At 44.0% G+C, this 27,584-nt stretch overlaps 1 protein-coding gene across 21 annotated transcripts in view; it reads right to left on the reverse strand.

Annotated features, from left to right (window-relative positions):
• TRERF1 (transcriptional regulating factor 1) overlaps positions 1-9,058 on the reverse strand; it is a 203,008-nt gene extending 193,950 nt beyond the window's left edge. For 6 of the 21 annotated variants that reach the window (XM_059177974.1, XM_059177970.1, XM_059177973.1 and 3 more), the window contains exons 1-2: positions 7,985-8,173; positions 7,481-7,562 (exon numbers count right to left, since the gene is read on the reverse strand). The gene's annotated coding sequence lies outside the window, so the exon portion shown is untranslated. The other 15 variants (XM_059177985.1, XM_059177983.1, XM_059177981.1 and 12 more) reach the window with 7 other exon arrangements.
• Between the last annotated feature and the right edge of the window lie 18,526 nt (positions 9,059-27,584).

A 27,584-nucleotide genomic window follows, 5' to 3' on the forward strand; every position in this document is an offset into this window, starting at 1 on the left:
TCAGGAGCCCCACAAAAAGGACAGGGCTAAGGGTAAGAGGCTGATGGAGAACGGCCATGCAATTTGTTAAAGTCAAGTTTTGGCTTTAATTATGAGGCAGCCTTTGAGCTGTGTGCTCCAGAACGAGCCAGACAATTCAAGTTTTTAAAAAATGAAACGTTGGAAACATGTTTAAATCATCTGAGTCTTTCCAACGAAGGTGACTGGGACTTAGAAGCCCAAAGTTCCCAGATGATGGTCTTGGTTTCCATGATCTCTACAGCTACTCAGTACCATATCCTTAATACTGCATAGCATTATCTGAGGGTGCACAACATCTGGAGACCATTCAACTTCTGGCCTTAAACCAGGATGCTGGCTGGACCTGGGACTCTGGGTTAATCACTTATTTATATATTTTTTTCGATTCTCCTTCTTGAGCCTCACTTTCTTTGGCTGTCAGATGAGGATACCAACCTCCTGTGGTTGTTGCTTCTGTCGTCAGATAAAATAAGAAGAGGCTTTGGACCAGCAACAAACTAGGTAAACACCGGTTATTTCAATGATGGCATCCATTTCCTCTCTCTCTGATTTTTCGTTGATTATTTTCCCCTTTATGAAACCAAATTGGTATCAGTTCCACTGATCTCTCAAAACTGACAACTTGTATTTATTATACAATTACAAGGAGTCCTCTTACACACAGGTGAGCAAAATCTCAGTAACAGCTGCATCTGGGTGACGGGTACAAGGGAGCTCATTATGCTAGCCTGTCTGCTTTTGTTGCATTTTCAAGTTTTCCCATCATAAAAATTAATTCAGAAATAAACAAATAAAGCCTCCCCCTCTAGCCCGGAGGCAAGCGGTCTGATGAGGGAAAAGCACAAGGTATTTCTTAAAACTAGAAATGACTTTTGCAGCATGACAGTATGAGAAAGGGCCCAGGGCTGGTTTTTGTTGTTTGGTGGGGGTTTTTTTTTTGTTGTTGTTGTTTTAGGTAGACTCTGCTTTACAGTACAAGCCTCATTTGCGAAACAAAAGCTGAATGCAAATGAAGACCTGCCAGGACCCTCGGACCCCAGTCCGGTTTCCTGCGGAGGCTCAAGGCTCCCCTGCACCCAGTGCACAAACCAAGTGTGTCTGTCGCCTCGACTGGGCAGGTCTCCAAGTTTCAATTCGGGATCAGAGTCTGAACCTAGACCGCCTAGCATGTCAACGCCTGAGCTCGGATGCCAGCCTTCCTGTAGCACTTTCGATACAAAGATCCCAGAGGACCCGAAACCCCTAAGGAGAAAGTGGCTAGGAGGCTGGAACAAGAGTGAGAGAGGGCTTCGTGAACAGGGGTGTGGGCAGAGGCTCTGGGAAGTTAAGGGAAACGTTTCAGTGGTTGTCAGGTTTTATATCTGAAAAGGAGATCTGGCTGAAGATTAATTCACCTCGCTGCTCTCGGTGCGCGATGCCTCTTACAGTTTACATAGCACTTTCCGTACATTATCTGATGGCATCCTCACAAGTGGAGGGGAGAGGCGACAGATGGTATCACCCGCCCTTTACAGATGCCCAGACAGGCTGGGAGGCCCCCTTGGCCAGAGCCAGGAGACCATGAGGGCGCCAGACTCTAACCTAGACCTTCAGCCGCCATCCTCACCCTCCAATCCCCACGCAGACCCCTCGCTGGGGGCCACCCAGGCTGGCAGTCTGTGGCGTGTGCTCCTGAAAGGCTGCCCAGAGGAGAGGGCTCTTTTTTTTTCCTTCTTCTTTTCTTTTTTGGAGCCTCTTCCTCCAAACCTATGCCACGGTGCCCACCAACTTTTGAACAGGGCTGAAAATCACAGATTTTTTTTCAATGATAGTATTCAAACAAATCTAACGTGAGGCCCAAATTACTTTAACTGAAGACTCTTCCTCAAGCGAAAAGAATTTGCTCTCGCCTCTGTACTGCTCAGTAATGCAGTCAAATGTTGAGAAAATGCAGTACAATTTTCTGATGCAGTCTTAACCCTTAGAAGTCTCTGGCTGGTGTCAGGTCCTGAGCCCAAACCCTTTCCCTAGGAGGGTGCAGACACAGCCTGGAGCAGCTTCCCCACCTTCTGCTCATCTGCACCTGTCTTCTCAGGTTTTCCCTTGGTCCAGGACCCAAGGCCCTCCACACCCATGCACACCCCTTCCCCTGCCCCTGAGGAAAAGGCCACATCTTCTGGAAACCCTCTCAAGGGCTTTAGTCAGCTGACCCTACCCACCAGCTGCTCTCCTCAATTCCTCCCTCTCCAGGATCTTTCCTGTCCATACACCAAGGTAATAATACCAGCACCCAAAACACCCTTCCATTCTGCACAGGTCCTTCCTGCTCCCGCTCCGTATCTCTGCCCTCTCTTGCACAATCAAACTTTGCCAAAAAGTTGCCCACACATGCTGTGACCAGTTCCACCTCCTAGAACCCCCCCAACCCCTTCAATCTTGCCCCCACCCCATCCATTGCATTCCACGGAAGCGGTTCTTTGGAAAGTCCCCACTGGCTTCCATTTTGTCAAATAATCCAGTGGTGACTTTTCTGGCCTTATCAACCTCATGAAACATTTAACCACCACCCCCTCCCCACCAACACACCAACACACACAAACACAGCGCCTCTCCTCTCTATAGGCTCCTTAGGGCATTCCATCCAGTCTCCTAGATTTAAACACCAGTTCCCTGGCCAATGGCTCATTTTTATCTCTTGCCTGGCCACTCCTCTGGTGCTGGACACTGCTGTCAGACTGCCTTCCTGACCTCTCCACCTTGAGTCTATCTAACAAGCGCTTCAAACTTAGCGGGACCCAAACAAAAATAGCTTGATTCCACTCCCCTCCTTCTCCCAATCTTCCCCGTCTGGGCAAACAGCACCAGCCATGTACCCAAATGCTCAAGTCAGAACCCTCAGAGCTTTCCTCAACTCTTTCTCACCAGCTACCATCAAACCCAAACAGAAATACCTCCAAAGGTACGCACTTCCTGATACCTCCAAAGTGCATCTCACATGCACCTGCTCTCTCCACTGCCCATCATCTTCTACCAGGCCTGCTCTCCAACTCCACACCTGCCCACCTCCACCACTGCAAGCCCCTTTATCAGAAGTTGGGAGTGTCACTTCCCACTGGAAACTTTCAGTGGTTTCTCACTGCACTTCAAATGAAACCCAACCTTTTCAAAGGCCTCCAAAGTCCTGCACATTCACCTCGTGCTGCCCTCTCTGTCCCTCTTGTCTGCCTGTGCCCTTCTTATACAGCATCCCCCAAGCCAAAGTCCTTCCACACAGGCTCTCCTCCTGGTGCTCTCTTCCAAACCTCAGAGCACCTTTATAGGCTACTCTAGCTGCGTAAGGCCAGGTCACTGTTCCCTGTGGTTTCATCATTTATCACATTTTGCAATATATATTTCTGTACGTGTCTACCACTCCTCTGAATGGTAAGCTAGAGGCTGGGGTGGGGGTAAGGGGAGAGGGAGTAAAATATGTGTATTTTAATTATCATCATAGTCCCAGAGCCGTAAGACAGTACCTAGATTAGTACCTAGAATAGTAGGTACTCAGTAAAGTAGTTGCTGAACATACCAGTGAATAAAGTAGATCCAATTATGGCATGAAAATAATTGTTACCTTCTAGGACCCCAGAGTTATCACTGCCATTAGGGCACAAGGGTTCTCTTCCCCCCTTTCTCTCTAACAACAACAACAAAAATGTTTAGTATGGTTGCACCGACAGCCCAATAACTCAGCATATCCCACCAATCCCCAGCTTGTCGTCTTTGACCAGGAAAACACAAAAACTACCCTCTTGCTCAGTAAACGCAAATTAAACAGAAGACCTTAATAAGCAGATACCATGAGTACTTTAAAATTCTTAGAAAATATCACACGATCTTTTTATTATGCAGTTTCTTTAACCCAGAAGAAAAGATTTAGTAAGAAGCCATGGGATCAAACGTAGTGTTACCAGGACTGTATTATTCCTTAAAATGCCACAGTACCCGTGGTGACAAGTGCCAATATCTTGGTCGCCAGCTACTCCTGTCTCCTCCCCACAAAAGAAATCAACTATGTTTTACTTTCCCCTTTATTTCTGTGGTTCCCCTCCAACATGCAAATTCAGAAATATTATTAATCCACAAGATCCCAGCTGATTCTAATCCTCCCTTCTCCCTAAATCACACTGTTCTATGAGGTGATAAATAAGCTGAATTCAACTGCTTTTAGAGCAGAACAACCAACATCCATTCCTACTGGCTGGGGTCTGAGCCACTTGTCTGGATCCTCACTTTTTATGTCAATGTTCAAAGTCAATAAAAACATCTAGAGCTTTCCCCCAAAAAAATGCCCAAGGTGAAATACAGGATATCCCAGAAATGACAGGAATACGACATCACTATTATGAACTCTATCACAAACATATGACCAAATCCCAATTACCTGTATGTGAATTCTCCACAGAAAGTGGGTAAAGCCACACTCAGCCTTCTCCCCCAAGACTATGTCCTCCTGCGGCGTGGGAATAACAGCTCAATTAACCTTAGACTTGACCAAGCATAATTAGACAGGTAAGCCAGCTGGCTGGAGGGGAAATTTTCAAGATTAACTGAAATTATTTTGGGTGCCTGGGGTTATGTGCCCCTACGCTCTATTAGCACATATAATTGCGAAACAACCATCTACTTTTTTTTCCCAAGATAGTGGCAGACTTTCCTTAAGTATTTCTTTGTATTCGATGGTCAAGATTACCAGCTACCTACTCAAGAGTCCTTTTTGGAATGCCAAGGTACAAATCCACTCTCTCCATGAGAAGACAAAAACGGAAGTTAATCAACTCGTCCTAGTCCATGAAGCAATTTGGCCGTTGGCCCAGGAAGAGCCTGTCGAGACCTCCTGAGACCTCTCTCCACAAGACCCAAGTCACAGAATTTCAGAAATGGGAGAAACTCATGGGTCAAATACGTATTATTAAGATTAAAAAAAACCCAAGACCCAGAAGTGGCTAAAAACTGGTACCTTCCCAACTTTTCTCCTAGGTGACATTTACTCCCTGCTTTGAGAATCAAATCACCTTAAAAGTTCTTTGTCACTTTACAAATAATGTGAACTGAGCCAATTCTCCAATGCAAGACAATGGTAACACTTTCTGATTAGTAGACTTGATGGAGAACCCTTAAACTTTCAAAAAAAAAAAAAAAAAATCAATGCGTTTGATTATTATGACCAACCTACCTATCAGAGGAAAAAGAATATTCTGAGTAAGCTTTGTTTTTGTGACCACACATTTTATTATATAAGCAGCAGTCCCCTTTTACTACAAAAGCTCCTACTTCACCAAAAACCACAGGCCCAAGCCAGTTAAGGAGGCAAAACTGAATACTTTTCACACAGTTCATAGAACAACTGTTTTCACAGGAAGCTCACATAAATGCTATGTGATATTAACACATGCCTGCTAGGTGGAAGCCGGCTTACCAAGCTGTGAAAAGACCCATGTTCACCATGGAACCTGCAGAATTAATATTCTCAATGCCCATAAAGCAGAAGGGAAATGCTCTTTTTTTAAGATGTCAAGCTGGCTTCTCAACAATCCTTTGGCGAAAATGGACATGCCTAAAAGGGCGGGGCCCCAAGAGGTGTGTCACTCCCGGTATCAATTCCTATAAATCAAATCCTGACAATCACCACAATATTTTAAAAAGAATAAATTATGATTCATGGGCCTTCAAACCTTTATTACCACAAGAACATTCTCGGCAAAACAGGAAAAAAAAAAGCTACTGTGACTTGATTAATGGCCAAAGCAAGACAATAAAATAAATCTCATAAATATAAGGGAAAAAAAAAACTGAAAGACTGCTCTTGGCTTCTCGGATAGACACGTAAATAATTCAACTACCCTGGGGTAAACACATATAAAGATTTTGTTTACCCTCCCAGCATATACACCATCCAGACTAAGATTCTCAGCAGGGAAAAATAATAGTGAATTTTTTTAACTAATGCCTAGTTAGGAATATTTGTTAAGTGGCAATAATATTTAATTTCCAATGAACTCAACTCTCAACTGGCCAAAAATCAAATTCTCAATCTGGAAATCTGATGACAGGAAGGAAAGAAGAAAAGCACCGTCCATCAGTAACACGTAGAGAGATCTTTTTTTAAAACCCACTTTTTCCCCTCCTAGAATTGAGCTCATCCACAGAATTGCACAAAACTTAACCAACTTTAGTTAACCACACATGTAGGTTACTACCTGACCCTAAGAAACACGTCTGGGTTTCCGTCTCGTCTGGGTTTGAGTCTCTGGAGTTAAAATTATACTGGCAAAGTTAAAACTCCCAGTATCATCAGGGTCCCTGATAGCCAAATCCTATAACTCATTTGCAGAAACCAGCAGGCTGAAGACCAGGAAGAGAGAGGCTGGGAGAAGCAAAGACTGCTGGTTAACTGGTTAAGCTTGGAGTCCCGCTTATTATTCTGACAGTGGGCATCTAAATCACGTTTTCTACCACCGGATTGCTTTCTTGAAACATAAATGATGCCAAAGGTCGGTACCAACTGGGACAACTTAAAACTCCTCTCTTAAGGCTCTCCACCACGGCCTGCTAAAAGGGGAACCCAGGTGGCTTTGGGGAGGCTTTTTTTTTTTTTTTAAAGTACTCTTCAGTCATCCCTGGCTTCTTCATTCCCAAGCATCACCTCCACGGACTTCACCAGACAGCCCAGGCCACGTTGTGAGCCACCGGCTTCAACGCTTCATTTGCCAAAGCCACGTCTCGTCTTGGGGAAGAGTTTCCACAAAGCAGGCTGTAACAGACCAGCCGAAGGTACTCGGAGGAACCAGAAGTCATTTTCTTTAACCTAAGGATGGCAGGCGCACATGCTCCAGCCCAGTGCTGGCCAGAGGCTGCCCGCCAGGTGCTCTCGGCCTCCACCAGTGAATGGGTGGTTTTGTGTTATTCTTAAATGTCTATTTCTTCAGCCCACCAGCAGTTAACTTCCCAGTCTCCTAAACTGAAGTTAGGGAGTGAAGGGGGCAGGCTTACCCCCTTACACATTTCTCTTATCTGGGTGGCCGCCGTAACTTGGGGGAGTACCCAGCCCCCAAAGAGCCTTACAGGCACATATCCATACACATATGCATCATGTCAAAAACCCCCAAAGGCACATCCCTAGGGTCCTGCGGTTTCTTGGCTGGAAGAATGAAGGCTTTATAACATCACAAGCTTCAATTGCAAGCCCCACCACCACCACCCTTTAAGCCGGGGCTGCCAATTATAGCGCCCACCGTGGCCCTCCCCCTTTGCTGGGATGCTGGACAGCCTGCAGAGGGACGAGGGAAGAAGGGAAGCAGAAAGAAGGCCCTGCTAACAGACTGAAAGTACAGAAGTGTGTGTGGGGGGGGACTTTTCCCTTCCCCTCCCCCGTCTTCTCACGGAGCATCCCCCAACTAATTTTTTTTTTTAAATGAAACTTAATAAGCTTCTTGCCTACCTTGGCTGTTTCTGCAACAAGTGCATGGGCAATCCGACAAGACCAGACTCCGCTTGGGGGGTGAGATGGGGGGCGAGCAGAGCTGATGGAATAATTTCAATATTAATTTATGTCAGAGCCGCCTTCTCGAAGCGCTACTCACTTACAGTACTGCCCTCAGCCTGTAAACAAATATCGCTCCGCCAGGAAACATACTCCCCAGATGCAAGCCCCTTCCCCAGCAGGGAACAGGGCCCTGCGCCGCCCCCACCCCACCCCCAACAGCATGCGCCCCCACCCCGGGGAGGAAGCTCCGGGTTCCCAAAGCACCAACCTACCACCTCCGCCACCACCCCAGCAAGAAACTTACTCGGTCCGTCTACGCCTCCACCCTCCCTTCAGGAAATCTACTCTCCATATGCATTCAGCCTCCCCGCAGGAAATCTGCTCCCCCCTCCCCCCTTCTATATACATGCACCCCTCCCTCTCCTCCTCCCCACGCGCCCTCCCCAACCAGAAACTTACTAGCGTGCAAGCGTGCAGGCTCTCCTGATCCTGGAAACTTACTCCCAGATATAGCGCCCGCCAGCCCCCTTTCCCGGCCCTGCTCCCCTTCCTGCCCTCCGCGGCAAGCAACTCCAAACTCTCCGCATCCAGCCACTCTCCCTCCCCGGTGGAAATTTGCAGCGCGGGGCCGCGCGCGTGCATCCACCCTCCCCTTCAGGAAACTTACTCCCCATCTGCATGCACCGCCTCTCAGCCATCGCTTAGAGGGAAGGGGGTGTGCTAGGGAGACAGAAATACATATGTATCTCTCGCCCCTCCCCCGGCCGCAGCCCACTCGGGGCCGAGCCGCGGTAACCTGGCCTTACCTTTTGCATTGCTCCCCACCCTCGCCCCCTCCCTTAACCCTCCTTATCCGCTCCCCGGCGCCCCCCTTTTTTTCACCCATTACCCACCCCTAGCAACCGTTCCCAAGCTCCTCTCGGCCTTTTTTTTTTTAATCCAGGATGCAAATTCCTCCCCTGTCAGCAAATCGACTGTCAAATTATTTTCTTGCAAAAGGAGAAAGGCGGGGTGGGGGGGGGAGCAGAAGCAAAAAAGGGGAGGGCGGGGGAAGGGAGAGAGGGACAGAGGAGGGGAGAGATATCCCTCCGCAGAGCTGGGTCTGGCGGCGGGCGGGGAAGCAGGAAGTAAGGTGTCCAGCGCCGCGGCCGGCGGGTCCTCCGCCGCGGCCCCCACCCGCGCCCCCTGTCCCCCCGGGCGACGCGCTCGGGCGGGCGCGGGCAGCCTAGCGCATTGTTAGCAGCCTCCCCGGTGATGCGCTGCCGACCTTATTTGTGTGCTCTGCATGTGCGTGAAGTTGCACCTTTTGTAGGCTGGCGAGACTCTGGACGAGGATGGGGCGGGGGACGCGGACCGAGTTGCGGCCCCGTGCGAGACCTGTCAGCCCCGGGGTGTGGCGGACTCTTCGGCGTGACCGGAAAATCGAGGCCCGGGAGAAGGCGGCGTGGCCGGGAAGCTGCCGCCTTAGACCCGGACCAGTGCAGGATTGCTTCCTGCGTAGCCGTCCCGGTTATTGTAACGCGCTTTGCAGTTGAACGACTGGGGGTGGGGGGCTATTTATTTTTTATTTTTAAGGGGTTGCAAAGACGCCAGGGTCTAGGTGGAGTGCGGAGAGATGGTCTGTACCTACCCCCGCTGCACCGAGGCTCGGCGGGGCTGGGAGAGGGGCTGGGGCTCCCGGGAAAGGGGCTGGAGGTTCGCGAAGCGCGCGGCTCCATCCCTCCGCCCCGATGGGGGCGGGGAGGGGGTGCTGCAGCCGGCGCTGGAAACGCAGCTCTCTGGGGAGGGGTCTCCATCTCCGTGGCGCTGCAGGCCGGGGAGGGAGGTTGCCTAGGAGAGGAGCCGGGGCCGGGAGGGGAGGGGAGGGGGCGGGGGGGCGGTGGCTGCGCGCGCTCGCCCCTCCTCGCGCGCCATGACTGTGGAACGTGGTGCCGGGGAGGAGGGACGGCCGCCGGGGGCCGCCCGGGGCTGCTCGGCATTGGTGCGGAAACCCGAGCCCCAAGTCGCTCCTCGCGCTGTCTCCTCCTCCTCCGCTGCGGGGGAAACCGCTGCACCCAAACCGAGAGCAGCTGCGAGCAGGGGGCAGGGCGCGGGCTGAAAGGCGAGCCGAGGGTTCAAACCTCGGCGGCGCCAGTGGGGCGAGGGCAGGACGGCCCCCGGGGCCCCGCGAAGGCACGGCCGCCGGTCGGTCCAGCGCGGGACCCCGGCATTTCCAGGCTTCTCTCCCGGTCAGAGGGAATGGGAAACCAAAGGTGGCCAGGCTAGACAGACCCCCCTCGAGCCGGGTCCGAGGCGTCGATCTCAGGAAGGGCCCACAAGACAGCGAGTAGTTTTTGCTCAAGGGAAAGTTAAGCCATGCTTTTTTTTTTTTTTTTTTTTCCCCCCAGTGAGGGGAAATCGTTGCGTCCCTTCCCCGAGATCTCGCGCGGGATAAATGAGGTGCTCCCCTACCCAGACCTTCACTGCTGTCCCCCACCCCACCCCCACTCGGGCGCTGGGTGGGGACAGGGCGGGGGAAGGCTATATGGGAGCTTAAAGCATGAGGTCATGGGCGGAGAAGGCTGCTGCCAAAAGCGGCCGAGGTTTGTGTGTATTTTGAAGGGTAACGGTTCTTCTTCAGCAATGATAAGTTCTCCCGCCTGACCCTACCAATTCTGGGGCGCCTGGGCCAGAGAGCCCCCGAAAGAAGAGGGTGGCTCTGGCTATTTTCGCTCAGTGAGTGTTTGGCCGGTGCCCAGCCCTTTATGAGGTCCTTCCATAGAAGCAAAGAAAGCTGAGGGACAGCGCACAGTGTCTCGGGGACTGAGAAAGGCTTCAGATGCTCGGTTGCCGCCCCCCTCCCTTCTTCGGTCCTCAGTCTCTTTCAATCGGACTGCTTTCTGTGATAGCCTCCTGTCCCCCTCCCACCCATTCTTCCCTAGCGGCCAGAGGAGTCTCTAAAACTCTCCGCCACACTCCTTCAAAACCCTCCCAGTTGCTCTTAGAATAAAGGCAAGCGCTGAAACCCCTGCGTGATTTCGCCGCTACGGACCTCCCCACTCTCGCAGCTCCTCCCCTCCCACACTCTAAGGCGAGTGGTGCTTCTTTGTTCTGCATGGGGCGGGGGGCGGAGGGGAGATCTCTAACCCTCTTATTACTAACTCCCGCTAGACCTTTAGGATTGGGCTCTACCGTAGTCGCTACCTCCAAGAAGCCTTCCTGAGCATACAATCTCATCTCATCTCTAACACCCTCGGGGGAGAAAGACCCTCCCTAGGACACCCCTCCCTCTCCCTCCAATCCAGCTCCTGCTGGAGCTGGCCCCAGTAACGGCCCTTTTCCCAGCCAGGGAAGAATAGCAAAGCTTGAGCGCCATCACTGCCTGGGGCCTGATCTCCTGGAAGGGAGTTAGCCAGGAAAAACCTCCAAATACCCAGTCACCTTTAGAGACCTGGAAGAAGCAGCACTTCCACGTCCCACCCCCAGCACACACCCGTACATGGAAGGCAAGGAGAGGTCTTTCCATCTGAAACTCCTCCTTGGGGCAGAAAGATAAGGAACCTGAAGCAAAGACTGAGTAGATAAATGGCCCAGGGTCAATGCAGAAATTCACACTCTCGTCTTTCCGGCTCCTAAACCAGAAGATGCAAAAAAAGAAGGATTGGGGATTTGGGACCCAAGGTATCGCTGCTACACAATCAATCAGGCTTGAGTCACCTTCAAAGACCCCCTGCATCCTTGGGCTGCTACCAACAGAGAAGTAGTATTGCCTGTTGCTTAGTCCAGCAAGCTCTGACCTTGAAGCAACTTGATTCCGTTGCTTTGCCTATAAAATTGGAATCGTGGTATCTACAGTGTAGTGTTGTGAGGTTTGAATGAATTAATATATGTGAAGGCCTTAGAAAAGTGTCTAGAAAAACTCTTGATTATTTGTGAGAGGGAGTTAGGTGTCTCCCACCTTCCCAAGGACCCTAGAAAATCAGGTCCTCAGAGACTACAACTGACTTAACCATCAAAAGTGTTCTGACCCAAAGAACTCAAAAGCCCTGATAAATGTACAGATAACACACAAATATGTTATTTAGCCAGTAAATTCAACCCTCAACAGTGCATGTGCTTGGAGACAATCCACCGGGTAGATGACCCCCATTCTGTGAGCTGTGGTTCTGGACCCTTAGAATGAGTGTCAGAGGGAGGACACCTGAGATTAAAATATCACCTTGGATCTTTGAAATGAGAGTCAAGCTTGGGGCACCTGGGTGGCTCAGTTGGTTGAGGGTCTGCCTTGGACTCAGGTCATGATTCTAGAGTCCTGTGAACAATGACCATCAATGGCCGTCTCCCTGCTCAGCAGGGAATGTTTCCCCCTCTGCCCTTCCCCTGCTCGTGTTCAAATAAATAAATAAATCTTGGGAAATAAACAGAGTCAGGCTGAAATACTCCTAATACTGGTGCAAAACCCACCTTGTATGATCTAGACCCTCCTAGGGCTGCAAAAAAATGTAAGGGGACTATTTTTCTTATCATTAGATTCTAGTCTTTCTATTCTCAGTACCCCCATGATAAGGGGTTTTTTTTTAAAAATGCACTCACATGGCTCCCAATTCAAATAAACATTGAGAAGTCTCCCTCCCACCCTGTCTGACACCCACCGATTTTCCCTATGTGGAAGCAACCAAGGTCAGTCTTCAGAAGACATGTTTTAACTGTTTTCCAGCTGAGGCCTTCAGAGAACTCCTTGGATGCCTGTTTATATCTTCATGTCCACAGCTCCCTTCTCGAATCCAGGCAGAAATCACTACCCAATCCCACCCTAGCCACCCCCTTCAGGTTGTATTACTAGTGATGACCATTTCCTGACCTACCAACAAAAGCAAACACTTTGCGGGTTCTTTCTCCTTTTCTACACCAATAATAATCAGTAAGGTTTATTGAGTACTTTCTATGTGCCCAGCGCTGTGCTAAGTATTAGACATGCCTAATCCTATTTAATCAGCCCCAAATCATCATTATCCTTACTTTACAGATGCAGACAGAAGTGGAGGATCAGAGTACATAATTTACTCCAATTTGCAAGCCAACTTGAGCCCAAACCCTCTCTCCTAACCAGCAGTCCTCTTGCCTCTGCAACACAGGAAAAAAAATTTTGGTAGCCTGAAGGGGAAGGGGTAGAATGGAGTCTTCAGACTTTGTCAGACCTCAATTCAAAATTTGGCTCTGGCTCTCACAGCAATGAGACCTTGAGGAGGTTTCTTCAGCTCTCTGGGCCCCAGTTCGCTGCCCGCCTATGAACCGGGAATGTACAATTTTCGTGGGGTTAGTGTGAAGATCAAATGCATGTAAATAATGGCTTCCAAAATGCCTAGCAAACCAAATGCAGTGTTTAAATCTTGTGTGGTTCTGATTTGAATAAGCCAATTGTTAAAGAGAGATTTTTGAGACAGGGAAGTAAAATGTGGACTTGATGGAAATGTTAGAGATTATATTAATGTGATATAGATGTGATATATATAGATATCATAGATATGTGATAGATACAGCTATTATAGGTGTGATAATGGCATTGTGGTTAAGTTCTTTCTTCAGTTCTTATCTATTAGAGATGCATAATAAAAGATTTGGGGTGAAAGTATGTCTAGGACTTATTTTCAACTACTCCAGCCTCCTCCTCCAAGAAACAGGAGACAAATAAAATGAGATTAGCAAAATATGGATAATTGTTGAAGCTATTTTTTATACTGTTTTCCCTACTTCTGTTGAATAATTGAAATATTTCAGGTCAATTTGAAATAAATTTAATAGTAAAATGATTATATTCTAAAACATTAAAATTTAAAATGATCATTCAATTACTATGAATTGTTAATAATCATAAAATTTTCTAAATTATTGAAATATAGTACTAACTTACAGTACTTACATGCAAAAATGGCAGTTTTGTTCCCGGGAGACATTCAGGACAGGTCTTAGCCGCCGTTGGCAGCTAAGCAGGTGGTGGGGGTGGGAAGATGGAAAAGAATGAACGCTGCAGAAAGCGAGGTGAACAGGTAATTGTTAAGGACCCATTCAACCATACAGAGGTCAATGTACAGGCAGGTAAATGGCAGGACGAATGGGGCACAGAGGCACAGACAAATTGAAATTGGGGGTGGATTTTCCCCTAAAATGTACGTCTGCACGGAGCCACTTCAAAACTGAATGGATTAGGAATCAATCAGATGCACTGGGCAAAATTCTCAATTCTACCAATGCTGTTACCCAGTCCAGAGGGCCCTGAATTCCCTTGTTTGCAGTTTGGGTGCAAGACTTCTCCCAACCCTTCTGTTGTCCAGACTGGAAGTCTAAGGAATGCTATTGGCCTTCCACAAGAAAAGCATCATTTCTGAGGCCACTCTGGTTATTTGCTTATCTCAAGAACAGATCAGAGCTGAATAGAAATGGAAATATATCCAACTCATAACTAAATAAGATTTTTTAGGACCAGCAAGCATTTGTTTATTGTTCTAGGAGTAATTTTTTTTTTTTTTAATGCTCTGGATTCAAACAGCTGGAATTATTTTTACATGCGACCCATTTTGAAATAAATGTTTGTCTTCTTTGAGAGAAAATTTGCATTTCAGAGAAAAGATGAGACAATATATTTGGCAACTCTTTAAAGAAAGGAACCCTTCTGTATAATACATTCCTTTATATTAAAGTTAGCTCTTGCGAACTTTCTAAAAGCTGGAAGAAGGGGACGTACGAAAAAATAGGGGAGAAGCCTATATCACCTTGCTTCCTGTATTATCTGAGGCTGCGGAGTGAAGGTTCTGACAGACAATACGAGCAAGTCAAGGGACCATGGAAGAAGTGGACTGTGTGCTTTAGGGATGGGTGATGGATGGAAGGATGTCACTAATGCCACTGTCGAAGGAGGCTCAGTGGTGATGGCAAGTTAGAGCAAAGAAACAGTATGGTGATGGACTGTTACTGAAGCTCTCATTTTTTTCTCCTTAAATCTGGAACAACCAAAGCAATGAAAGCAAAAAATCATGGCAAGGAAGGGCTGACGGAGTTCCCACTTTAAAACCTTTAAAACCAGTAAGATAGCGTAAGTCACGTCAACTGCCAAGTCTGTTAGGGATGGTGTTGACAGAGAAGACCTTACTCAAGACAGGAGGCCTAACTGGTGTTTGCGGTAATACTAAGAGATTGCTATCTTGGCCAAGTTTCTAGCCAGAAGGAGAAAATAGGTTCCAGGCTTTGAGAATGTTCTCAGTTTCAGTCATATTTCCAAGAGGGAAAAAAAAAGAGAGAGAGAGAGAGAGAAAAGCTAGGATATTTAGTAAATTCCGTATCAAATATAAAAAATAAAAAGGGGCTAACTGGTGGAAATCACTGCTAAAAATTCCCATGCCTGTCCAGAAGGCACGCTTGGGAGTCACACATTTCAGCTATGGTATTAGTACATGGTGGGAGTGCTCAAGGGCTGCGGTAGCCCACAATGGTTCCCATAAGAGTGGCTTTGTTCGCTGTGAGGGGGAGCACGAGATTAACTGAATTTCCTAGTTAGGATGCAAATCTATTAAAAAGTTTTAAATTGTGGGGCGCCTGGGTGGTCAGTGGGTTAAAGCCTCTGCCTTCAGCTCAGGTCATGATCTCAGGGTCCTGGGATCGAGCCCCTCATTGGGCTCTCTGCTCAGCAGGGAGCCTGCTTCCTCCTCTCTCTCCACCTGCCTCTCTGCCTACTTGTGATCTCTGTCTGTCAAATAAATAAATAAAATCTTAAAAAATAAAGTTTTAAATTGCACCCCTGTGCAATTTAAATGTAAGTATCGATAACACCTACTTTCCCAGAACACCCAATAGAACCCCAATTTTTTTAAGTGGGAGAGAGGACCTATGAGAACTTGCATTAGAAAGGATCCTGACATGGGGCGCCTGGGTGGCTCAGTGGGTTAAGCCTCTGCCTTCAGCTCAGGTCATGATCTCAGGGTCCTGGGATTGAGCCCCACATTGGGCTCTCTGCTCAGCAGGGAGCCTGCTTCCCCCTCTCTCTCTGCCTACTTGTGATCTCTTTCTGTGTATCAAATAAATAAATAAAATCTTAAAAAAAAAAAAAAAAAAGAAAGAAAGAAAGGATCCTGGCAGGAACCAGCTAGCCCGCTCAACAAGTGACTGACAAGTATTTAAAGTAAGCACTAGCTGTAATCATATGCAGGCAGGGCAGACTTCATGGATGTGATCACACAAAAACCCCGCTTAGAAGGGTCTTGCACTGAGCATAGTGCCTTGTGGTTACCATCTCGAAATTCTCAGTAATTTTTTAACAAAGTGTCCTGCGTTTTCATTTTGTACTGGGTCTCACAAATAATGTAGGCAGTCCTGCGTGCAGGGTTAAGGGAAACCAGCAAGAAGTATAGTATCTGAAGATCAAAGTAGTGTAGAGCCTTTAGCCCTACCTAAGACAGGGCAAACAAAGGAAGTATCTGGTGCGGAGAGAGGGCTGTTACTGAAGTTGTGACTGTAGCCATAGCTATAGGACAAAGTCACACCAGAGACGCAGTGGCCTTTGGTAGAAGAAGAACAATAGTCACCCCATACACTGTACAGAGGGAGGCAGGTGAGTAGATACCCAAGTTTTTCTCCGCTCCTCCCCTCTGGTCTCTTGCATATGCTTCCCATAGGTTGAACCCTACAGGAAACCAGAGGGTCTGGGAGCCCACTGATGAAATCAGTGAGTATTAGCTCGGGGTACAATGGAAAAAGGTAAGAGTTAATCTGGAAACGGCAGAAAATATCCAGCTCAGGACTTTTCCTGAAATCTTCAGGATCAGGGTTAAGAGTAAACAAAATGGAAATACCACAAACAATGAACTTCAGTAAAGGACTTTAAGTTGTGATGATTTTTTAAAAAGATTTATTTATTTATTTGAGAGAAAGAGCATGTGTACACACAAGCGAGGGAGGGACAGAGGGAGTGGGAGAGTATCCTAAGCAGACTCCCCACTGGGCACCAAACTCCATGCAACACTGGATTCCATGCCCCAGGCTCAATCCCACAACCTGAGATCATGACCTGAAACAAAATCAAGAGTCGGAGGTTTAACTGACTGAGCCCCAAATTGTAATGATTTTTAAAGGATAGTCATTTGGTGTGTATTATGCACAGGTTTTTATACACTTTCAAAAGAAAAACAAGACAATTTAAGAATTTTCCCAAAATTGGGTTGTGTAGTGGAAGGAACTGTCATTAGCAAAGAGATAAACCTGAAATTTCAAAAAATTTGAGAAACATTCCAGGCCCCTTGGGGCACCTGGGTGGCTCAGTCAGTTAAGTGTCTGCCTCCGGCTCAGATCATGATCCCAGGGTTCTGAGTTCGAGCCCTGAATTGGGCTCCCTGCTCAGCAGAGAGCCTGCTTCTCCCTCTCCCACTGCCTGCCTCTCTGTCTACTTGTGCGCGCTCTCTCTCTCTTTCTCTCTCTGTCAAATAAATAAATAAAATCTTTTTTTTAATAAAATATATATTTTTTAAAAACCCACAAAACATTCCAGGCCCCAAAGTAAAATTTTGCAGACCGCCCCCCCCAACGCTCCTCTTTACTCTTTCTTTTCCTTCCCCTTTCAAGGCACCATGACAACAAAAAGGGCCTTTGACAGGCAGAGAATTCCATGAATTACCAGAGCCACAAGGGAAATAGCAGCTGAAGAGAATCTATTCCCAAAGACGATTTTGATATAATTAAATATTTGTAGATACCTTTTACATATGAGGAGCACTGAAAAGCTCGTACAAAGGGAGTTCGTTATGCCGATTAGTATCTCTTGCAACTATTCCATGCCTCTGAATGGTTTCTACTACCCAGATCACGTTCAAAAAAGTACATATCACTGATTAATTTGGATTCCACTCAGAGTTCCTGACTATTCAGACATGGGCTGAACTTAATTTATCCATTATGGTCTCCATGAAAGACAAAGATTTCGCTTACAAATGTGAATAAGATTACAGGGGCACACCTCATCTTTTTTCAAAATTGAGACAAAAGTCACAGAATATAAAATCAGTAATTTTAAAGTATACAATTCAGTGGCATTTAATACATTCACAATGTGGTATAACCATCCCCTCGATCTAGTTGCAAAACATTTTTATCATCCCAAGGGGAAATCCCATACCCATTATGCAGTCATCCCCGATTCTCCCCTCTCCCTGGCTCCTGGCAACCACTAATCTGCCTTCTGTCTCCAGATTTATCTATTGTGAGTATTTCACATAAATGGAATCATACAATATATGACCTTTCCTGTCTGGTTCGTTCACTTAGTCTAACATTTTTGAGGTTTATCTGTGTGGTAGTGTGTATCAGTCCTTCATTCCTTTTTATAGCTGGATAAAATTCCATTGTATGGATTTATAACATTTTATCATCAGCGGATGGACAGTTGGGGTGTTTCCACCTTTTGGCAATTGTGAATATACCACTATGAACATGAGTGTGCGTATACTCATTTGGATAACTGTTTTCAATTCTTTTGGGTCTATGCGTAGAAGTGGGGTTGCTGGGTCATATGGTAATTCTATGTTTAACTTTTTGAGGAACCGCCGAACTGATTACACTAAATCTTTTTTGGGTACTCACTGTTTGAAATCTCTTTTAGAAGCACCCAATTACAATCACTTGAGAACATACCTAGAGGAATGAAGCCCATTCTTGCCTATGAAATAAAACAAAGTCCAAAAAATATTTCTACATGGAAGATACTCTAGTTAGCAATTGACTTGAGTTCTTACAACTTATTTAAGTTATTAGTTTCTAAATGTAACACACACTTATTAGGCATTTTTTAGAAAGATGAAGGGGCACATAGGTGGCTCAGTTGGTTTAAGTGTCCGACTCTTTTTTTTTTTTTTTTTTAAGATTTTATTTACTCATCTGATATAGAGCACAAGTAGGCAGAACGGCAAGCAGAGGGAGAGGGGAAGCAGGCTTCCTGCTGAACAGGGAGCCCCATGCGGGGCTTGATCCTACGAACCTGGGATCATGACCTGAGCCAAAGGCAGACGCTTAACCAACGTACCCTGGAAGTGTCCAACTCTTAATTTCAGCTCAGGTCTTGATCTCACAGTTGTGAGTTCATAGCCCCTGTGCTGGGCATGGAGCATACTTTAAATAAATAAATAAATAAATAAATAACCTAAATGGCCCCAGACTAAGTGTAGGCATTCTTTTCTTTTTTAAATGACACAGAGTAAAATTGACTCCATGTGTGTATATGCATGTTTATGTGTGTGTATGCATGTACAGTTCTATGTATAAACATCATCACAGTCAGGAAACAGTTCCATCATCCACCTCTAAATCTCCCATGCTATCCGTTGAGAGTCACACAGTCTCTCCCATCCCTAACCCCTGGCAACCGCTGATCTGTTCTCCATCACCCCTTTGCTTTTTTCCCCGAATGTCATATAAATGGAATCACACAGCATATAATCTTTTGAGACTGACTCCTTTCGCTCCACATAATGTCTTTGAGACTCATTCATGCCGCTGCATATGATAATAGTTAGTTCCTTTTTATTGCTAAATAGTATTTATATTATATTAGCAATAGTATATATTGCTGAATAGTATTTTAATGCTAAATAGTATGAATGCACACAGTTTATACACCCATTGAAGGACTCTTGGGTTGTCTCCATTGTTTGGCTATGATTATGAATAAAGCTGATACAAACATTCCCGTACAGGTTTTTGGGTAAACATAAGATTCACTTCTCTAAGGTAAATACTTAGGAGGGGGATTGCTGGGTCATATGGTAAGTATGTGTTTAACTTTATAAAAGACAGGTATATTGTTTTCCTGAGCACCATTTACATTCCCAATAGCTGTGAATGAGGGTTCCAGTTGTATTGTTGAGCTTTTGTTATCGTTTCTGTTCCCATTCTTAACAGCTGTGTAATGGTATCTCATCCTGGCTTTAATTAGCTTTTTCTTAATGGCTGCTGATGATGACCATCTTTTTATGTGTTTATTTACCTCCTACAAATCCAGTTTGTTAAATGTTTATATGTTTAAGGCTTCTGACTCTTGCCTTTTTTTTTTTTAAACCATCTAACAAACTATATATTTTACCTATTTATTTTACTTATCATCTGTCTTCTCAAGTTAAAATGTAAGTTCTGGGGCACCTGGGTGGCTCAGTCTGTTAAGCATCTGAGTCTGAGTTTGAGCCCCACTTCGGACTCCACGCTGGTCGTCGGGCCTACTTTAAAATGAAATGAAATGAAATGTAAGTTCATGAGGACAGGAATTCTGGTCTATGCTGTTCAGCGCTCTAACAGCTGTAACCAAAAATATTTATAACCTGCAATATCTTGTCTCCTGTAACAGTGCTTCACACATAGTAGATCTCTCACTAATATTTATTGAATGAATGAACTAACATTTGTTGAGTATTTCCTGTGTGTCAAGTTCCATTCTAAAAACACCATATTATCAGATTTTTGTTGACATTTAATTATTTCATCAATACTTCTTATTTATTCTTTCCAAGTCTTGTTCAACAAACACACTGAGTGGGTTACTATGTATCAGTTACTATGGGATAAAAGTGAAATAGGAATAAAGTGAAATAAAGTACCATTTTCTATAGCTACCATTAAGAGTCAGGCAGGTTGATATTGCAAGATAAGAAAGGTGCTGTGGTAACGACATACACATAGGAACCTGCCAAAGTATAGGGGAGGAACACTGAAATCACACATAATGGTCAAGGGAAGTTTTCTGGAAGAGCTGATTGCTTGAATTAAACTTAAGTGACAAAAATGCTTAGCTTAGGGGCGCCTGGGTGGCTCAGTGGGTTAAAGCCTCTGCCTTCAGCTCAGGTCATGATCCCAGCGTCCTGGGATCGAGCCCCGTATCAGGCTCTCTGCTCTGCGGGGAGCCTCCTTCCCCCTCTCTCTGCCTGCCTCTCTGCTTACTTGTGATCTCTCTCTGTCAAATAAATAAATAAAATCTTAAAAAAAAATGCTTAGCTTATACTTGTCCCATACCGTTAAACAGAATTAAATTTTAAAATTATTTTTATTCCCACTTACAATAATATAATTATCAGGAAGCACTGTACTTTATTTATTTTTTTCAAGATTTTATTTTTAAATAATCTTTATACCCAAGATGGGGCTCAGACCCACAACCCCAAGATCAAGAGTCACATGCTCTACTGACAAAGCCTGCCAGACACCCCAGAAGCACTACTGGACAAGGAGAATTGGACATTGGAAATAATCAAACAAAAGGCATCAGTTATTGTTTCTTATCATGGTAAGTACCCTGTTTTAAGGATTATAAGAACTCAACTATAACAAGATGGTTTCCTTTTTTTTTTTTTTTTAGAGTGAGTGCTCACACAAGCATAGGCAGGGGTGGAGGGCAGAAAGAGAGGGAGAGAGAGAATGTTAAGCAGTCTCCACATTCCTCCCAGAGCCAATCGGGGGTCTCAAACTCATGACCCCATGATCATGTCCTGAGCCGAAATCAAAAGTCAGATGCTTAACCGACTGAGCCACACAGGTGTCCCACGTATCCTCATTTTTTTTAAATTGGGTTTTTTGTTTTCCTGTTACTTAAGTTCTGAGAGTTTTGTTGGATATGTGATTTGAAAATACTTTCCCCTTATCTGTAGCTTTGCGTGCACCTCGTTTCTTTCACAAAGCAAAAGTTTTTCATTTTCACAAAAGTCCTATTTAATAATTTTTCTTTTATGGGCTGTGCTTCTGGTGTCAAGTCTAAGAAAGGTCTTCCTAATTCCAAGTCCAGAACATGTCTACTATATTTTCTTTGAAAAGTTTTATAGTTTTACCTTTTACTTTCATCTCTGTGATCCATTTTTGAGTTAATTTCTGTAGCAAGTATGAGATTGAGGTCAAGATTTTTGTTTTTTAATTTTAAGTAGGCTCCATGCCCAACATGGGGCTCAAACTCACACCCCTGAGATCAAGAGTCATGTGCTCTACTGACTGAGCCAGCCAAGTACCCGAGGTCAAGATTTTTTTAGGTTTCTTTGCTTGTTTGTTTTGTGGAATACTTTTGTGTACGGATGTTCAGTTGTTCCAGTACTATATGTTGAAAAGACTATCCCTTTTCCATTGAATGGCTTTTTACCTTTGTCAACAACCCACATTCTGTCAATCAATTGCTGGACATTCTATTCTACTCCATTGAGCTAGGCCTCTATCCCTCTGCAAATATCCCACCGTCTTAATCACTGTTGCTTTACAGTAAGTCCTGAAATCAGGTAGACAGATTCCTCCCACCTTACCATGTTTTTGGTTTTTTTTTTTTTTTTCCCAAAATTGTTCTGGCTAATGTACAGCATAGGGAATATAGTCAATAATATTGTAATAACTTTCTGACAGATAGTAACTAGACTTATCATGGGGATCACATGTAAAAATGTCAAATCTTTATGATGTACATCTGAAATTAATAGTATATTATACATCAATTATATTTCAATGAGGAAAATTGTTTTGGTTATTCAAATCCCTTTGCCTTTCCAAAAAATTTTAGAATCAGCTTGTCTACATTTGCAAAAATTCTATTGGCATATTTATTGGAATTGCATTCAGTCTATAGGTTTACTTGGAGAAAATGGATGTTTTACCAAATCAAGTCTTCCAACCCATGAGCACAGTATATCTCTCCATTTATTTATGTCCTTCGATTTCTTTCCTCAGTGTCAGCATACAGATTCTGCACAAGTTTTGTTAGATTTACACCTAGATATTTCTCTTTTAAAATTTTCTTTCTTTTCTTTTTTAAAGATTTTATTTATTTATTTGACAAAGATCACAAGTAGGCAGAGAGGCAGGCAGAGAGAAAGAGGGGGAAGCAGGCCCCCTGCTGAGCAGAGAGCCCAATGTGGGGCTCCATCCCAGGACTCTGAGATCATGACCTGAGGCAAAGGCAGAGGCTTAACCCACTGAGCCAGCCACCCAGGTGCCCTCTTCTTTTCTAATATAGGCATTTTAAATTTATAAGCATTATAAGCATTTATAAACATTATAAATTCCCCCTTTAGGCACTGCTTTAACCTCATCCCACAAATTTGTATGTGTCATGTTTTCATTTTTATTCTGTTAAAAATATTTTAAAATACATTTTGGGACTTCTTTTCAGCCCTTAGATTTATTTAGATGTGTGTTCATTTCCAAGAGTGTGGATATTTATCAGTTATCTTTCTGTTGTTGATTTCTAGTTCAATTTAATTATGATCTGCGAATATACATTACATGATTTCAATTTTTTCAAATTTGTTGAATTTTGTTTTATGAACCAGGATGTGGTCTGTCTTGATGAAGTTTCCATGTGTACTTGAAAAGAATGTGTATTCTGCTGTTAAATGGCATACTTTACAAATGTCTATTAGATCCAGTTGTTTGATAGTGCCATTCAGCTCTATAACTGATTTTCTGTCTAGCTGTATCATTTTTTTAATGAGAGAAAAGTAGCGAAACCTCCAATTACAATTGTGGATTTGTTGTATTTTTCTTCATGTCTTTTTTTTTAAGTTTGTTTTTCTTTTTAGTTTAGTTTTTTTTGGTTTTGTTTTTGTTTTTAACAGAGATAAGTAGGCAGAGAGGCAGGCGGGGGTGGGGGGGGGGTGGAACAGGCCCCCTGCTGAGCAGAGAGCCCAATGTGGGGCTCGATCCCAGGACCCTGAGATCATGACCTGAGGCTAAGGCAGAGGCTTAACCCTCTGAGCCACCCGGGTGCCTGTTTCATGTGTCTTGACGCTCAGTGGTTTGATGCATGTACATTTAGGATTGTTATGTCTTCTCAACAAATGACCCATTTATTGTTTTGTAATGTCCCTCTCTATGCTTGTTTATTTTTCTTGCTTTAAAGCCCACTTTTTCTATTGTTAATTTAGCCATTCTTGCTTTCTCTTGCTTAATGTTTTCATGATATAATTTTTTACATTTTAAAATTTATGTTCCTTATGATATTATATTTAAACTTGTTTTCCAGGGTTCCGGGATGGCTCAGTGGTGTATTGGACTTATTTACCATTTTACTATTTGTTTCCTGATTTTTGTTCTTCAGTTTTCCCATTCTTATTTCTTTTTGATAATCTAAATATCTGATGAAATATATATTAGAATTTCAGATATGGTGTCATGAATTCCTGAGGTTCTGCTCATTTTTTTTTCTTTTTTTTCCTCTCTCTATTGTTAAAATTATTTATTGATTTGTTTTTAGGATCATAGACTCTTTCCTGCATCATCTCTATTCTCATCCAGTAAATTTTTATTTTAATTACTATATTTTTCATTTAGAATTTTTCCATCATTTCTTCTCTTTTTTTTAAAGATTTCTTTTAAAGTAATCTCTACGTCCAGTGTGGGGCTCAAAACTACAACTCCCAGATCAAGAGTCACATGTTCTCCTGACTGAGCCAGCCAGGTGCTCCCTTATATTTTTATCTCCTTGCTGAGAGGTTCTTTGTACCATTTGTTTCAAGAGTATTCATCTGTACCTCTTTGAGCACTGCTGTTGAAAAGTTTGTCTCATTAATACAACACTTATGTCTCCCTAGGATTAGTATCATTGATTGTTTTTTCCTTTATCACCTGAGATTTTTCTGGTTCTTCATATGCTAGTTAATGTTGGATTGTAAATCTGGGATATTTTTAAGACTAACAACAGATCTCAAAAAGGATTTGACTGTACACCTTTCAGGCTTAACCAAGTTCTGTAATATCATTACAAGCCAGTGGAATACAAAAGGGGATTGTGCATTCTTTAAAAACAACAACAACATATACACTATGCATGTATGCAAAGGTTCGTGTTGAACTCTTGTTTTTTTTAGCAAATTAATAAAAGAGTGTTGCTCTTTTTAAAAATTTTTTTAAATTTTTAAAAATGATTTTATTTATTTGAGAGAGAGAGCATGGGGGGATGGGTAGAGGGAGAAGCAGACTCCATGCTCAGCCGGATGTGGGTCGGGCTCTATCCTAGGGGCCTGGGATTATGACCTGCACTGAAAGCAGATGCTTAACCATTGAGCCACCCAGGTGCCCTGAGTATTGCTCTTTTCAAAGCAATAATTATTGCATTCATGGCAAGTTAAAATAGTTTTTAAAATATTAAAATATTTTTTGATTGCTCCGACCCTATCCCCCTGAGCCTCTTTCCACTAGACCCACATTACCTCAGCTTCCCCATCAGGAAACTCCAAACCTGCCTTTTATTTAACAGTTAAAGAGTTAACGTCTGGCCCAGGAGGAGCTTACCCGCCTCTGTTCCAAGGCTGTGGTTGAAGACTCTTCTGATTAGTCAAGGGCAATGCCTACCGGTCATTAAATATTTGGAATATCACCTCTGCCATTACCTCATATTTGTACAGCATTTTATAGTTACAAACGATGTTTACATATATTGTTTTAGTTAATCTTCATGCTAACTCTGACATCAGTAGGAATTATGACTGCCATCAGAAAACATCTTAATGATAAAATTAACATGATGAGTGTGGAAAATGAATTATTATTGGGGAACTCTTGGCTCAGGAAGGTTATCACTTATACAAATCCCATGGTTATAGGAGTTGGAGTCTAAACTTCTCATAGCACCAAGAATGGTATATGTCTTAAGTACCCAGTTTGGGGGAGGGAGATTTCACTCTGGGCTGGATATATCTAGGAAAGCAATTGTAGGAGGAAGGCATTGAACTTGATACTGAGGGACTGGTGGGATCTGGAAAGCAGAGAAGAGCAACGATGTTTTACTCAGGAAGTGTGAGATGTAATCCAAATATAGTAAAATATCCCATTTCCACCACTATCTCAAGACTTCTTGTCTGGAGTCTTGTACTGGAACTGAAAAATGCCCCAAGGTTCAATCACACAGGGCCCTGGGCAGAGCTCTCCTCCTCTACATTGCTTTCTCAGTCCTGGATTACTGTTGACTCCTTCGAATATTCATGAGCCACTGAAAACAAATTGTACTTACTGAGCCTTGTGTGTCCTTCACAGTCTGGCCCCTCTACATAGAGTAGTTGATGCAAAAGAAGGTGAGGAAGTCTTAAATATTATTCACAGTTCCCTGGCTGCTTTGCTGAGTCCACAAAGCCTTCTCCAAGAGGAGAGTATTGCTCTAAGTCTAAGCATGGCCACCATGGCCCTCACGTTCTCTGGGTATCTGTGTCAGGTCTGCAGTAGTGATCGGAACACTTTGCTCACTCAACACTCCTTTAAGCTCCTTGTAACAGTAAGGTTGAATCCAGGTGTGGTGGGCTCTAATCTTACACAATTTGGGACCTCTTTAAAAACACACACGCATGATTACAAATAAAAAAAAAATCGATACAGGACTTTGGAAAGAACTCTGGGAGGGCCTGGAAGCCTTAATTTCATTAGCTTTATAGTGCATTTGACACTGGAACAATGCAGGGGTTAGCTGAAAATCAACATGTAACTTTTGATTCCCCCCAAAACTTAACTACAAATGGCCTACTGTTGACTGGAAGGTTTATGGATAACACAAACTCAATGAAGCCATATTTTGTATGTCATATGTATTATGTACTATAACCTTACAGTCAAGGAAGCCAGGGACAAGAAAATGTTGAGAAAATCATAAGGAAGAGAAAGTACATATACAGCACTGTCCAGTTTTAAAAAATGCATGTATTACGTGGACTGTCACGGATCAAACCCGTGCTGTTGGAGGATCAACTGTCTACCTGTGCTTAGCAGTATAACAAATCTCCTCTACAAATGGAGGAGGAACTATTCAATTAAAGAAAACAGAAGTCTTTTTTCACTGTATATTCACCTCTGCTGAACAGTAATTTTAAAAATCTGCTAAAAGAACGGGAAATTATCCAAGTAATAGCCAAATAATGAATAAGAGATCTTTTTTTTAATGGTACCTATGCTCCCAGGCTGGGTTTTTTTTTTTTTTTTCTACCCAGTACTTTTTAAATAGTTTTATTGAAAAATCTAGTTGACATACAATAAACTCTCATATCTGAAGCAAACAATCCAAGTTTCGAATTATGCATATACCTGTGAAAGCATCAAAAGTTTCTTTGTGCCTTTTTGTAATTCCGCTGTCCAGCCCCCTCCACATAGTCCCTCCCCACCTCTGCCCGCATATTGTATAATACTTTAATCTGCTTTCTTGATCTTTTTCTTTTTTTAATTAAGTAGACTCCGTGCCCAGTATGGAGCCCAACACAGAGCTCAAATTCATGACCCTGAGACCAAGACCTGAGCGGGAAATCAAGAGTCAGACCCTTAACCAACTTAGCCACCCAGGAACCCCAATCTGCTTCTGTAGTTGTTTAAAGCAGAAGAATAAATTTGGTCCCTGGTATTTTATCTTGTCCTGATAGATGTCTCCAGGCTTTTTTTTTTTTTTTTTTAAGGCAGAGGAAAAATATTAATCCAAATATGAAGAAGTGAAGAGATGCTCCTTCAGGATAAGTAGAATTTTGAGTAGAGAAACTAGAAGACCAATAATCCAAGAGAACTCTCTGATCTTTTTTTTTTTTTCCTAAGATTTTATTTATTTGTTTGACAGAGAGATAGAGACAGCGAGAGAAGGAACACAAGCAGGGGGAGTGGGAGATGAAGAAGCAGGCTTCCTGCTGGGTAGGAAGCCCATTGTGGGGCTCGATCCCAGGACCCCGGGATCATGGTCCGAGCTGAAGGCAGACTCTTAATGACTGAGCCCCCCGGGCACCCGAGAACTCTCTGACCTTAAGAACAAAAGTAGAGAATATACCTAAGATGTAGGTCCAGTCCAAAAGAGTCTTTGTCTGCGAACTCACGGATTAACTTCAGGGATGTGGTCATCATGCAGAATCATGTAAAAAAGAAAATGACCGACTTTTCTCCCATCCTTGACTTGTTATAAATCCACAATGAAATTAATTTTGGTTCGTCTCTGTGCCTAGTGTGTACTTGGGCCCAAGCGAGGTTTCTATATGAATTCAATAATTTTCCAAGTCTTCCCATCAACAGTGTTCACCAAACACTGTGCTATGTAACCGGGTCGCAGTGGGGATTTGCTGAGATGCTT

This window comes from Mustela lutreola, chromosome 6, assembly GCF_030435805.1.
Source record: "Mustela lutreola isolate mMusLut2 chromosome 6, mMusLut2.pri, whole genome shotgun sequence".
Taxonomy (NCBI): Eukaryota; Metazoa; Chordata; class Mammalia; order Carnivora; family Mustelidae; genus Mustela; species Mustela lutreola.